Below are 12,511 nucleotides of genomic sequence, written 5' to 3' on the forward strand. Positions count from 1 at the left end.
TATGATTGGATACAGCTAGCCTTAGCAACAGCCACAGCACTGGAAGAAAATGATTGTTTACAGAAGTTGTGGCATGTTTTTTGTGTACCTTGTATATTTGGTGTTTGTTATGATGGAATGTTCTATTACATTTTCAAAGACGTTGACAGCAGCTGGTTAGCTTCACCGGTTTTTTTTGTGTTTGTTTGTTTTTTTACAGCATTTTTGATGCAGTGAGACCGAAGCAGAAATGACTTGCTCAAGGTCACACACACACACGGATTGCAAGCTGGATCTGAAAACACAACCATTCCATTGTCGCCGTGTTCTAGCCCTTATTCAGTCAACTTTATTTAAAAAGATAATAAATACATTTAAAAAAAAAAAAAAAAAGTATATTGATCTGTAAAAAATCTCGCACAATATAAACACAATGATTTGTAAATGTAAATGTGAAATATGTTTGTCCCTTATGGAAAATAAACATACATATCTCACAAAATGCATTGCCAAACATAATTTATTCTGCATGTTGTTTAAATAGATTCTAAGCCACCGGCGTAGATTTAGCTAGGGACGGTAGGGACATGTCCCTACCAATGTCAAGGGACCGTTGAATTGTCCCTACCAATAATTTTGATAAATCTGAAACGTCTTTTGTCAAGTCATTTTATCCGCTCCACAAAGAAAGGGTTAACTCTCTCAAGCTCCCCTCGTTACTCCTCCCTCCTCCAAAAAACAAACAAAAAAACCCCCGCTAATTTGAAAGGTAAATATCCGGGTTTAAAATAATTCTTAAATGGTGTATATTGTGCCACAATTTTCACATTTATTTTAAAAAATAAGAATACATATAATCAGTGTAATTCGATATTTATTTTGTGTTTGTTGGTTAATGCGTTGTCACATTATTTCTATCCTCCTCCTTCCTCCCTTTGTAACTAACTTACTCCTTGCTTGATATTTTTGTATCGTGTGTGTATAAAGCGAACACGAACTATATATTTGATTGAACGGACAGTGTGACTATCCAGGCGGCTAAGTAAATGCACTATATTATGTATGCAGTAATAAAAAAATATATATATAAAAAAGTCCAATTAAACGGGGGGGGACCACGACATATATACAAATAAATTTCAGTGGGGCGTGAGTAAAAAAAGGTTGATACCCGCTGGCTTGGGCTGGACTCTGGAAAGACGCTCATCTGAAGTTAACGCTTGCCGGTCAGTCTGATATAAGTATGAGTCACTGACTGAATGAAAGCCAGGTGCCGGGGCTGAAGGTATTGTCAGCTCGTCAGCAACATAGTTTGAGTGAATAAACCTACCTACCTACCTAATGGGTAGGTAAGTAAGTTTATTACGTTAGCGACCCATTGCTAGCTGCTAACCCAACGTCCTTGGTGGCTAGCTAGCTTGTTTCACAGCTAATCATTATGTGTGTGTGTGTGTGACAGAGAGAGAGTGTGAGTGTGTGTGAGCATGTTTTGATATCGTCAACCAACTAACGTTAGCTAATCACTTCAATTTGGCTTTAGGTGACTAAAGCATAATAGCAGCCAAAAAAAGAAAGATGGACATAAGGAAGTTTTTTTTTACAAAAAGTCAAAGTGTAAGTAGGAAGATGTTATTAAAGTAATAAACACAATTGATAATGATTCTCATAGCAAATGTAAAAATAATTTACTAATGAAGTTAGCAGAGTCATACTTTCTCTCTAAACAGCATGCATCAATTTATCATTTTATCAGGAGAGTGAAGCAGTGCAACCTGGTAAAAGCAGTACAGAGGCAGGTGGAGCAACAGGGTCGCCGGTGAGGTCTGTAATGGCTTAGTGATTATAACAGTGAAAGTGTTAGACTCAGTTTAGATATATATTATTGTTTGAGGCACAGTGTGATATGATAGTAGGCTAATGCTGTATAGTAATACTCAGCAAATAAAGTTAGCATAGCCATATATTTTCTCTCTATATGGCATGCATTAATTTATTATTTTATCAGGTGAATGAAGCATTGCACCCAGGTACGAGCAGCAGCACAGACACAGGAGAGACAGGCAGAGCACGTGAGCGTGCATGTGCGCATGCTTGTAGCGGCAGGGGTATTGGTAGCTTACAGTAAGGTTATAATTCAGGTTATTAGTAATTCTATAGCAGGGATGTCAAACCAGCTTCCAGGACGGCCACTTTATCCTAGTGTTTTAAGTGTATACCAGCCAACTTCGTGTCAATCAGATTGTCCTCGATTCATGTCCAGCATTCATTTCAAGCCACCAGAAGTTACCATTTAACAGCTGTCTCCTAAAAAATTTCTTCCTGGGGGGGCATGCCCCCGAACCCCCCTAGCGACCGTGACTCCGCCCCCCTAAAAAAAATTGTGTCCCCACCAATGTTCAAACCAAACCTACGCCCTTGTTCTAAGCAATGTGACATAAATACAGTATGTATGTGTAAAGTTATCAGTATCCTTCTCCAGTATTGGTTGCATTATTATATACCTGGTTTATAATGAATGTCTCTTTCCATGCTTCTGATATAGATATTTCTGAAGGGCGGTGTTCTGAGGCATGCAGCTGTAACATTGAGAGACTTTCTCTTCACTAACTGATGGGGCAGACATTACCTTACAGAAATTCAGGTGTTTTATCAGAAGCAGGAAAAGTACATTACAGCAGCTGAATATTACAATGACCGAAACGTAAACAGAACAAAAACCTGGTGATACAGATTACCCATTATAGCATATTAAACAGGTAAGAAGATACATTTTAAGAAAATGTAGATGATATTTAGGATCCCTTTTCCAAAAGGCCGTTTAACCAACAGAGCTTCGTAGTTTTAGGTGTTTGGTTTGTCAGAGACACGCCATACAAAACATTGTACAACATAATTGCTACTTTCATATAACGGTATAACCTTCTATTGAATTACTAGCGGCCTCACTATAGACAGTAAGCCTATATAGGACTGATGGATTTACATAGGACTTTTTAAAAATATATATATACAGAAGCCCTTTAGCTTACTTTATATCCAGTGGTTGTGTTTGGATAATGGAAGAGATGCAAACACACATGCATTCCTGAATCTTTAAAAACAAAACAAAACAAAACAAAAAACCTATTGTATCATCTTTGCATCTTTTGCTTTTAACTTGCATGCCTTCCCGTTCTGGTCTAAAGTTCTCTGGTCTAAAGTGGAAAAGAAGCAAAGGATTGAAGTTAATCCCATTAAGAGCATGTCATAAATAAAAATAATACACATATATTGCTATTTCTTGAAAGGAACAAAATTATCTTAATGCCAATCAAAAATCTTACGTGACACTACCCCAATGTCATCTTGTTTTGTTTTTCGAATGTATCCCAGTGTAGTCAGGGAGAGAACATCACTTCCTAATTATCTTTAACTATGGGATCCGCAGTGTCATATCTGTAAAGGCAGAACCACATGCTGTGCAGGGTAAGTCATACAGTCATGGGAATCATAGGTTTGCATACTGGCTGAACAAACATAGAATAGCACCTCCAAAATATATACCAGTAATCACAATATTCTCAATAACCTGTGTGAATCTTGCTCTTATGTTTCAGTTCCTCTGTAACGGGTAGTGTTGTGTGATACACTGCCGTTACTCATTCTGTCCTGTCCCCTGTCTGTGAGATGAGATGAGGTTAAAAGGTTTAAAACCACAACGGCAGACGAGCCCAGCTCTTTTGCACAGTGGTTAAGATTCTTGCTTGTGGTGCACAAGATCACCGGTTTGCACCCAGCCTTCTTCCTGTTACACCCAAATAAAAAGACACTTTTTCTTTTGTTTGATTTGTTCTAATATTTCTTAATAAGCACAAGATATTAGATATCATAGAAAGACATCACCTTCTGCTTCCCAGGTCCAAGGTTTTTCAACTGCAGAGTCAGAAGAAACATTGCCAATGTGGTTTCTTGTTGCCAGACGATGAGTAGAAAAGGATTTCCACCTGTCTATCCCTTTTGGTGAATATTTGTTCTGTTTTATGAACCTCATTACCTCACAAGCAGCATCAAATCCATGGGTTGATCTGTCACGAAAACAGCTGTGAGTCCAGAAAGGTGGCAAAAGGATTCTTCTGTCTTACAAACCTCTTGGATCCAAAACAAGTATTTATTTGTTAGCAAAATGTTAAAAACAGGATATTCTACAATGCTTTTTTGTGCATTGATTGAACTAAATGTTTAACGCAGATGGGATAAACAGCTCCTTTGGCCTTGAGTTTATTATTGTGTGTAATAAAATATTCACATGTTGTATAAATTTAATTTGTAGGAAAAAAGACTCACAGAATTTAAACTATACCTGTTGCGGCAGCAGTATTGACTTTATTAGAAAAACTTCCATGTACTTCACTGTAAAATCAGGGTGGTTTCTAAAGCTAATTTTGGGAAAAATACTTAAAAACAGCCCTCCAAATAGTATAGTGCTCTGCTGCATAATGTAAGCACAGTAACCGATGTGAACCTTGCCTTTATTTCACAACCCTTACATCTTTTAGTAGATGTTTAATAAGCACAGGATTTTTTATATCAGACAATAGTATCCATTTTATTATGCATTTGTTATGCAGCAGGACCAAAAAAGTAACACTGATAACCCCAGTGTCACAGCATCTAATTATCACCAACTTTTGGCTTGAGCTGTTCTTACTATATTCATTTTTTTCACATCTTTAAGAGGCCACATGTAGTTACTGTAGCTTACAGCTGTGGCCAACGGTTTTGCCTCACCCTATAGATTAAACACATTTTCCTTCATAAAGTCTGATTATGTAGTAAGTAACGGGGTAGTGAGACCACAGGTGAGCAAGGTTGAGATGTAATAGGTAAGAGGGTAGTGAGACCACAGGTGAGCAAGGTTGAGATGTAGTAGGTAAGAGGGTAGTGAGACCACAGGTGAGCAAGGTTGAGATGTAGTAGGTAAGAGGGTAGTGAGACCACAGGTGAGCAGGGTTGAGATGTAGTAGGTAAGAGGGTAGTGAGACCACAGGTGAGCAGGGTTGAGATGTAGTAGGTAAGAGGGTAGTGAGACCACAGGTGAGCAGGGTTGAGATGTAGTAGGTAAGAGGGTAGTGAGACCACAGGTGAGCAAGGTTGAGATGTAGTAGGTAAGAGGGTAGTGAGACCACAGGTGAGCAAGGTTGAGATGTAGTAGGTAAGAGGGTAGTGAGACCACAGGTGAGCAAGGTTGAGATGTAGTAGGTAAGAGGGTAGTGAGACCACAGGTGAGCAGGGTTGAGATGTAGTAGGTAAGAGGCCATTAGAAGGCCCCGCCCTTTGAATAAAAAGCAGGTCAGAGAATTTCTGGGTTTGATTGACTATTATAGAAGGTTTATCCCCAATGTTTCTACCATAGAGCCACCCTGACAGACCTCATCAAGAAAAGGGAACCTAACATGGTAAGATGGACAGAAGAGGCAAAGAAAGTGTTTCTGACCCTTACCCAGACACTGTGCAGAGAGCCTGTTTTGAAAGTAGTGGACTTTCGCTGTACAGACTGATGCCTCGGGTGTGGGCATTGGAGCAGTACTTTCCCAGTTAACAGGTGAAGAAGAGCACCCAGTATTGTACTTAAGCAGGAAACTATTGCCTAGGGAAACTAAATACGCAGTAGTAGAGGAGGAGTGCTAAGCAGTAAGATGGGCTGTAGGGGCTTTAAGATATTATTTGTTAGGGTGAGAGTTTACCCTAGTGACAGACCATGCACTCCTCAAGTGAATGAAGGAAAACAGGGAGAAAAGCTTGAGGGTTACTAGGTGGTTCTTGGCCTTACAGCCTTTCCAATTCAAGATCTAACATTGTAGTGGCACTAAGAATGCTAATGCAGATGGGTTATCAAGAGTTCACAGCATGGGTGCAGAACCTTCAATCTAGAATAATGTATATAGTATTGTGTGCAGTGTATTGGGATTTTAAAGTTTGGTGTAATTTGGGCTACCCACCACTAGTGACCGATATTCTGGAAAGACAGGTATGATAGAGGGTTCTAGAAACTTCTAAGCTGGCCTATATATATTTTAACAGGGCAGGGAGGGGGTAAAAATCCTCCCTGCAAAACACACGTGTTTAAAAATGTATTCATTGTTCTGGCAGTTGGCCGTAATTGTAAATAAGGACCAGCTGCCTGTATTTTGGTAATTCTGTGGGGTATAAAAACCCCTCTTACTCAAAGCTGCTGAGTAGAAGGAGGCAGGAAGGTGTGTGCCCTGCTGCCGAGTAGTCACAAACAAGGTACTGTGTGTACTACCATGTGACATTGTATAAAACTGTGTGTTTTGTGTGTATCGGGCAAACAGCTTAGCTGTTCCAGGCTAGACAGGGTGTTCCAGTGTTTAGTCAGTGCGCCTAAAAGGAGCTAGGTGTTTGTTTTCTGTTTGTTTATTTTGTATTATTATTAAAAGTACGCGAAAGAAAGCTAAACTTCAAGCCTGTGTGTCGGGTTTACGTTTTTCAAGGGGCAAACGAACGGTGTGTGAGGTCCATCCATCAATCAACAGTCCAAAGCACCTTTGACCATTGTTCCATAGTCCAATTTCTGTGTTCTTGTGCATATTTTAGCCTTTAGTCTTGTTCCCCTTTCTTAACAGAGGTATACTTACTGCAACACACCCTTTAAGTCCTGATTTCAAGAGTGACCTTCGTACTGTTGATTTGATTGACAATGACACCTGTGCCTTCTGCCAGTTCTGTTGTCAATTCAACGCTTGTCTTCTTTCTATTCCTTAAGGATATTATCCTCAAGTACTGCTCATCCTTGTTAGACAGCTTTTAGGATCTTCCAGTCCTGGGTTTGTCAATTACAGATGATGTTTCTCTGTACTTGTTGATTATGCTTTGGATACCACACCTTGAAAATCGAGTGATGCGAGTTATTTCACTCAATGTTTTTCCTTCTTTATGCAAGTCAAGGCTGTTATAATAGTAGAAAACACTAGTGGAGGCTTTGAGTTGATTTTCATAATGCATCAGAGTAGAAAAATGCAACATGTCTAAGACTTTTACACAGCAGTGTGTACATATATACTGTATATGCTTTGTTTCCAGAGTAAGTGGGTTTTTTTTGTTTTTTGTTTGAATGATTCTGTTTATCTTCCTGGACTATGTCTAGGTTTTTATTTTTAATTTTTATTTATCCTGGTACTGGTAATGCCACCTGTCAAGTTTGCCTATAAATTAGCACTCTAATTTTGTCTTGATTACCACAGCCATTTTTTAAATCTGTTCGTGTTTTTTTATCTTGTTTTTATTATACATTCAACAATAAATACACCACTGTTTAAATTAAGATGTGATTATTTTATATTCAGTAATTTTAACAGTTCAGGATGCTGTAGTTTAGAAATACTAAAATAATCTTAATAAACATTTGGACTAGAAGTCTTTTTCAATGTCTTCAAAAATAGAAAATGATATGCAAAATGTAAAATAAAAATTTTATAAATAATTGTGCCCTAAGAAATGACCACTATTCTAAAGGAGAGTACACCTTGAGTAGCAATGGGTTAAATTATTATTAGTAGATTAGTAATTAGTAGAGGTGGGCAAATTAATGGAGAGGCTCATATACTCCAGCAGAAGCGATGTTCTGAAGCTTTGAATGAATTCATACAAAGCAGTAGTATTGTTTGGACATGTGTGGCCGAACTGTTGCTGCGATGACGTCATGGACCAGGAAGGAACGACACATAAACAATGAATGGGCGGGTGAAGCTGAACGCAACGGCGCTCAGTGTTTTATTAAATAAATAAACCAAAAGATTTAAACAAACAAGACAGAAACAAAAGGGCACATTGGCCAAACAAATAAACAAATAAGTATCGTGCTGGTGTAAACCAGCATGCTTAGCAGTTATTTTTAAGTTTAGTTCTCTCTCTCCTCGCTCTCACTCCTAATACACTCTCACCGCGAGGGTAGAGAGCTGCAGGTTTATATACAGTGACCATCTCCAAATTAGCAATAATTAATCAATGAATTAACTCGGGAGATGATCACCGTCTGCACGAGTTTAATCAGGATGTGTGACTGTCAGCCAGCTAAATAAATCACTAGCTGATCAGTCACGCATCCTCACGAGGTCTTCAAAAACACAAAAACAATAACAAATACGCAGCGCTTTTATCCGCGCTGCAAACAATAATACAAATAATAAAACAGTGCACAATATATATATATATATATATATATATATATATATATATATATATATATATATATATATATACAGTGCCTTGCGAAAGTATTCGGCCCCCTTGAACTTTGCTACCTTTTGCCACATTTCAGGCTTCAAACATAAAGATATGAAACTGTAATTTTTTGTGAAGAATCAACAACAAGTGGGACACAATCATGAAGTGGAACGAAATTTATTGGATATTTCAAACTTTTTTAACAAATAAAAAACTGAAAAATTGGGCGTGCAAAATTATTCAGCCCCCTTAAGTTAATACTTTGTAGCGCCACCTTTTGCTGCGATTACAGCTGTAAGTCACTTGGGGTATGTCTCTATCAGTTTTGCACATCGAGAGACTGAAATTTTTGCCCATTCCTCCTTGCAAAACAGCTCGAGCTCAGTGAGGTTGGATGGAGAGCATTTGTGAACAGCAGTTTTCAGTTCTTTCCACAGATTCTTGATTGGATTCAGGTCTGGACTTTGACTTGGCCATTCTAACACCTGGATATGTTTATTTGTGAACCATTCCATTGTAGATTTTGCTTTATGTTTTGGATCATTGTCTTGTTGGAAGACAAATCTCCGTCCCAGTCTCAGGTCTTTTGCAGACTCCATCAGGTTTTCTTCCAGAATGGTCCTGTATTTGGCTCCATCCATCTTCCCATCAATTTTAACCATCTTCCCTGTCCCTGCTGAAGAAAAGCAGGCCCAAACCATGATGCTGCCACCACCATGTTTGACAGTGGGGATGGTGTGTTCAGGGTGATGAGCTGTGTTGCTTTTACGCCAAACATAACGTTTTGCATTGTTGCCAAAAAGTTCGATTTTGGTTTCATCTGACCAGAGCACCTTCTTCCACATGTTTGGTGTGTCTCCCAGGTGGCTTGTGGCAAACTGTAAACGACACTTTTTATGGATATCTTTAAGAAATGGCTTTCTTCTTGCCACTCTTCCATAAAGGCCAGATTTGTGCAGTATACGACTGATTGTTGTCCTATGGACAGAGTCTCCCACCTCAGCTGTAGATCTCTGCAGTTCATCCAGAGTGATCATGGGCCTCTTGGCTGCATCTCTGATCAGTCTTCTCCTTGTATGAGCTGAAAGTTTAGAGGGACGGCCAGGTCTTGGTAGATTTGCAGTGGTCTGATACTCCTTCCATTTCAATATTATCGCTTGCACAGTGCTCCTTGGGATGTTTAAAGCTTGGGAAATCTTTTTGTATCCAAATCCGGCTTTAAACTTCTCCACAACAGTATCTCGGACCTGCCTGGTGTGTTCCTTGTTCTTCATGATGCTCTCTGCGCTTTAAACGGACCTCTGAGACTATCACAGTGCAGGTGCATTTATACGGAGACTTGATTACACACAGGTGGATTCTATTTATCATCATTAGTCATTTAGGTCAACATTGGATCATTCAGAGATCCTCACTGAACTTCTGGAGAGAGTTTGCTGCACTGAAAGTAAAGGGGCTGAATAATTTTGCACGCCCAATTTTTCAGTTTTTTATTTGTTAAAAAAGTTTGAAATATCCAGTAAATTTCGTTCCACTTCATGATTGTGTCCCACTTGTTGTTGATTCTTCACAAAAAATTACAGTTTCATATCTTTATGTTTGAAGCCTGAAATGTGGCAAAAGGTCACAAAGTTCAAGGGGGCCGAATACTTTCGCAAGGCACTGTATATATATATATATATATTGTAAAAGGTTCACCCTCACTTGGGTTCGTTGCCCCTTTAAGAATCGACCCGGCACACAGAAATGGATTTTTTTAAGCGCGTTTGCGCAATTTTTTAATAAACAGGAAACAAACAAAATACACAAAATAAAACAACACCTAGCTCTTCTGGAGCACTAACTCGACTTTCAGGAAACACCCTGACTAACGCGGGACAGCTAAGCTGTTTACCCGTCTTGACAAACACACTGGTTTAAACAGCACTTACTTTCTTCTCTTCCTTTGGCTACTCGGAGACAGCGCACCTACTGCCTCCTTCCACTCAGCAGCCCCGAGCAGACTGCTTGCACTCCTTTTAAACTCCCGCACCTGGGCTTAATTTCTAATAACGCCCAGGTGCGGAAGACAATTAACAATAAAACAATTAAACAATTAACAAAACAATAAAGCAACACAAAACGGTGCATTCTCACAAGTTTTTTCTTTGCAGGGAGGTTTTAACCCCCTCCCTGCCGTCTCTCACAACCCGCTATATTACAATATATATATATATATATATATATATATATATATATAGGGGCGGGACACTCCGCCACACATGCCCCCCCTTGTGCGCAGCACACATGGCCTTAAAAGGCCACCTCCCCCCTTAGTCCCCAAAGTCCCGGTTCACAGTCCTGGCCCAGAAACAGGGGAAGCAAGGTGTCTCCGAGTGCAGCCACAGTGGGATGTCCTCCTCCCACCCAAATAGCTGTAGCGTCCCAGTGGACCGTGCACAGGCCGGCTCCTCCGGCCAAGGAAATTTTGGGGGTGGTCCCCCCCCCTTCTTTATGGCTGGCAGCGCTCCTCCATGGGGCTCCGGCCACCCATTCTCCTGCAGCGAAATTGCTGCGGGGGGAGCTGGTCTCCTGACCCCCCCCCTTCATGGCCGGCAGCTCCCCTCCATGGGGCTCCGACCAGGACGAAATGTGTGACGAAATGGGAAGCGAAAACCAGCAGCTGCTCCGAGGTTAGATGGCTATCTGGAGGACAAGTGCTGACACATTGTTTGAGTTACATGAAGAAGTGTTCTTGCGTGACTGTACTTTTGATCTGTCTGATCGCTACAGTGATTTCTCATGGTTGGCTGCTTTGGCTTATTTAGCAGATATTTTCAGTCAGCTAAATGGACTCAATTTAAGCTTACAAGGAAAGAGGGTAACTATCTTTCAAGTACAAGACAAAGTGGATGCAATGATAAAGAAACTGGAGCTATCGTTCCGTTGTCTTGGTAGGTCAAACTCCGAATCATTTCCTACACTGAGCGACTTCCTTGGTGAAAATGAAGAACAGCTTCCTAGTCACATGAATGATGCCATCAAAGAACATCTTCATAGGCTAGGAACAGCAACATCCATCTCACCAATACACCACGTTTTGCTTTCACTGTTTACTTTATTACAATTTATATCCTTTGTATTTAACCAAAATGGTATTACTAGAATGTATGGTGGTCTGCAAGAAATTTAGAGGTTTGAAAGTGGTCCATGGTCCCCAAAAGTTTGGGAACCACTGGAGTAGAGCATACAAGAGGGTACAGGTTGTGGATTTGATGTTTTTCTCGATTTATAGCTATCGAATGTTTGAAATGCATTTGTTAATTGGGTTCTTAGAAAGAGAAAAACGCCAATCAATGGAATCAAATGGTTAAACAATACTTTAACGGGTGGTGTTTGCCTATGAGACTAACAATGACTGGTATGTATAGGGATTGTTGTATCTTAATATGAAATACACTTCATTATACTGCGTTTGTATGTTTAGCAGTATTAGCAACAAAAAGCATGTCTCTGTGAGCGTACTTGAATTTTTCTTCTTAATCCCACGATATCGCAATATGGAAATTATCTATATCGAGATCATATCAAAATATCGACATTGGTGTTCACCCCTAATTATTACTTCAGGATTGTAAGAAAGAACTGTTCTAATATTTACTTGATACGTATTTAATATCAATTAGATACAACCAATAGAAAATAATGTCAACTTACACGTTCCTGTACAAGCTGAATAAATAAAGTATTAAATAAAGTAGTAAAAAGCTCAATGAGATATATTTTGAGGTGTCTTCTAAAACCTGCAACAATCATGCTATATAGAATTAAAGGTGTGGATGGATTTTAAGCAACATATACCTTTGATTTCTGAAGATTTGAAGCTATTAGCTTATTGTATTTTTTCAATCTGTATGTATGTGTGACATGTAGCCCTCTCACCTTTTACCACTGGTTTTATCCATACTTTTATTTTCACCTGAATTTCATACATGACATTAAGATGTGAAGCAAGTCTCAATTATTAATATTTTTTTTAGTACACATTTTCGATCAAGTGGATAGTGAACGTGATTGGCAAGAGGCTGTGTAGAATAAGTCTAGGATCTGAAATGACTTACTTGATGACATACACCAAGCCAAGCATATAAATAACTGGAGTCTCTGAAAAACAATAACGTCACCCTGTATTTCCTCCATCGTTGCTGCATATAGAATGTTGGGTAACACTTTAGTTTAGGTATTCGTTATAACTGATTATAAACAAGTTATTAAAATTGTGCTTTTAACAATTCTAGATTATATGATTAGAAATAATGCAACTTATTAT

The sequence above is a fragment of the Acipenser ruthenus genome, chromosome 1 (assembly GCF_902713425.1).
Source record: "Acipenser ruthenus chromosome 1, fAciRut3.2 maternal haplotype, whole genome shotgun sequence".
NCBI classification, from domain to species: domain Eukaryota; kingdom Metazoa; phylum Chordata; class Actinopteri; order Acipenseriformes; family Acipenseridae; genus Acipenser; species Acipenser ruthenus.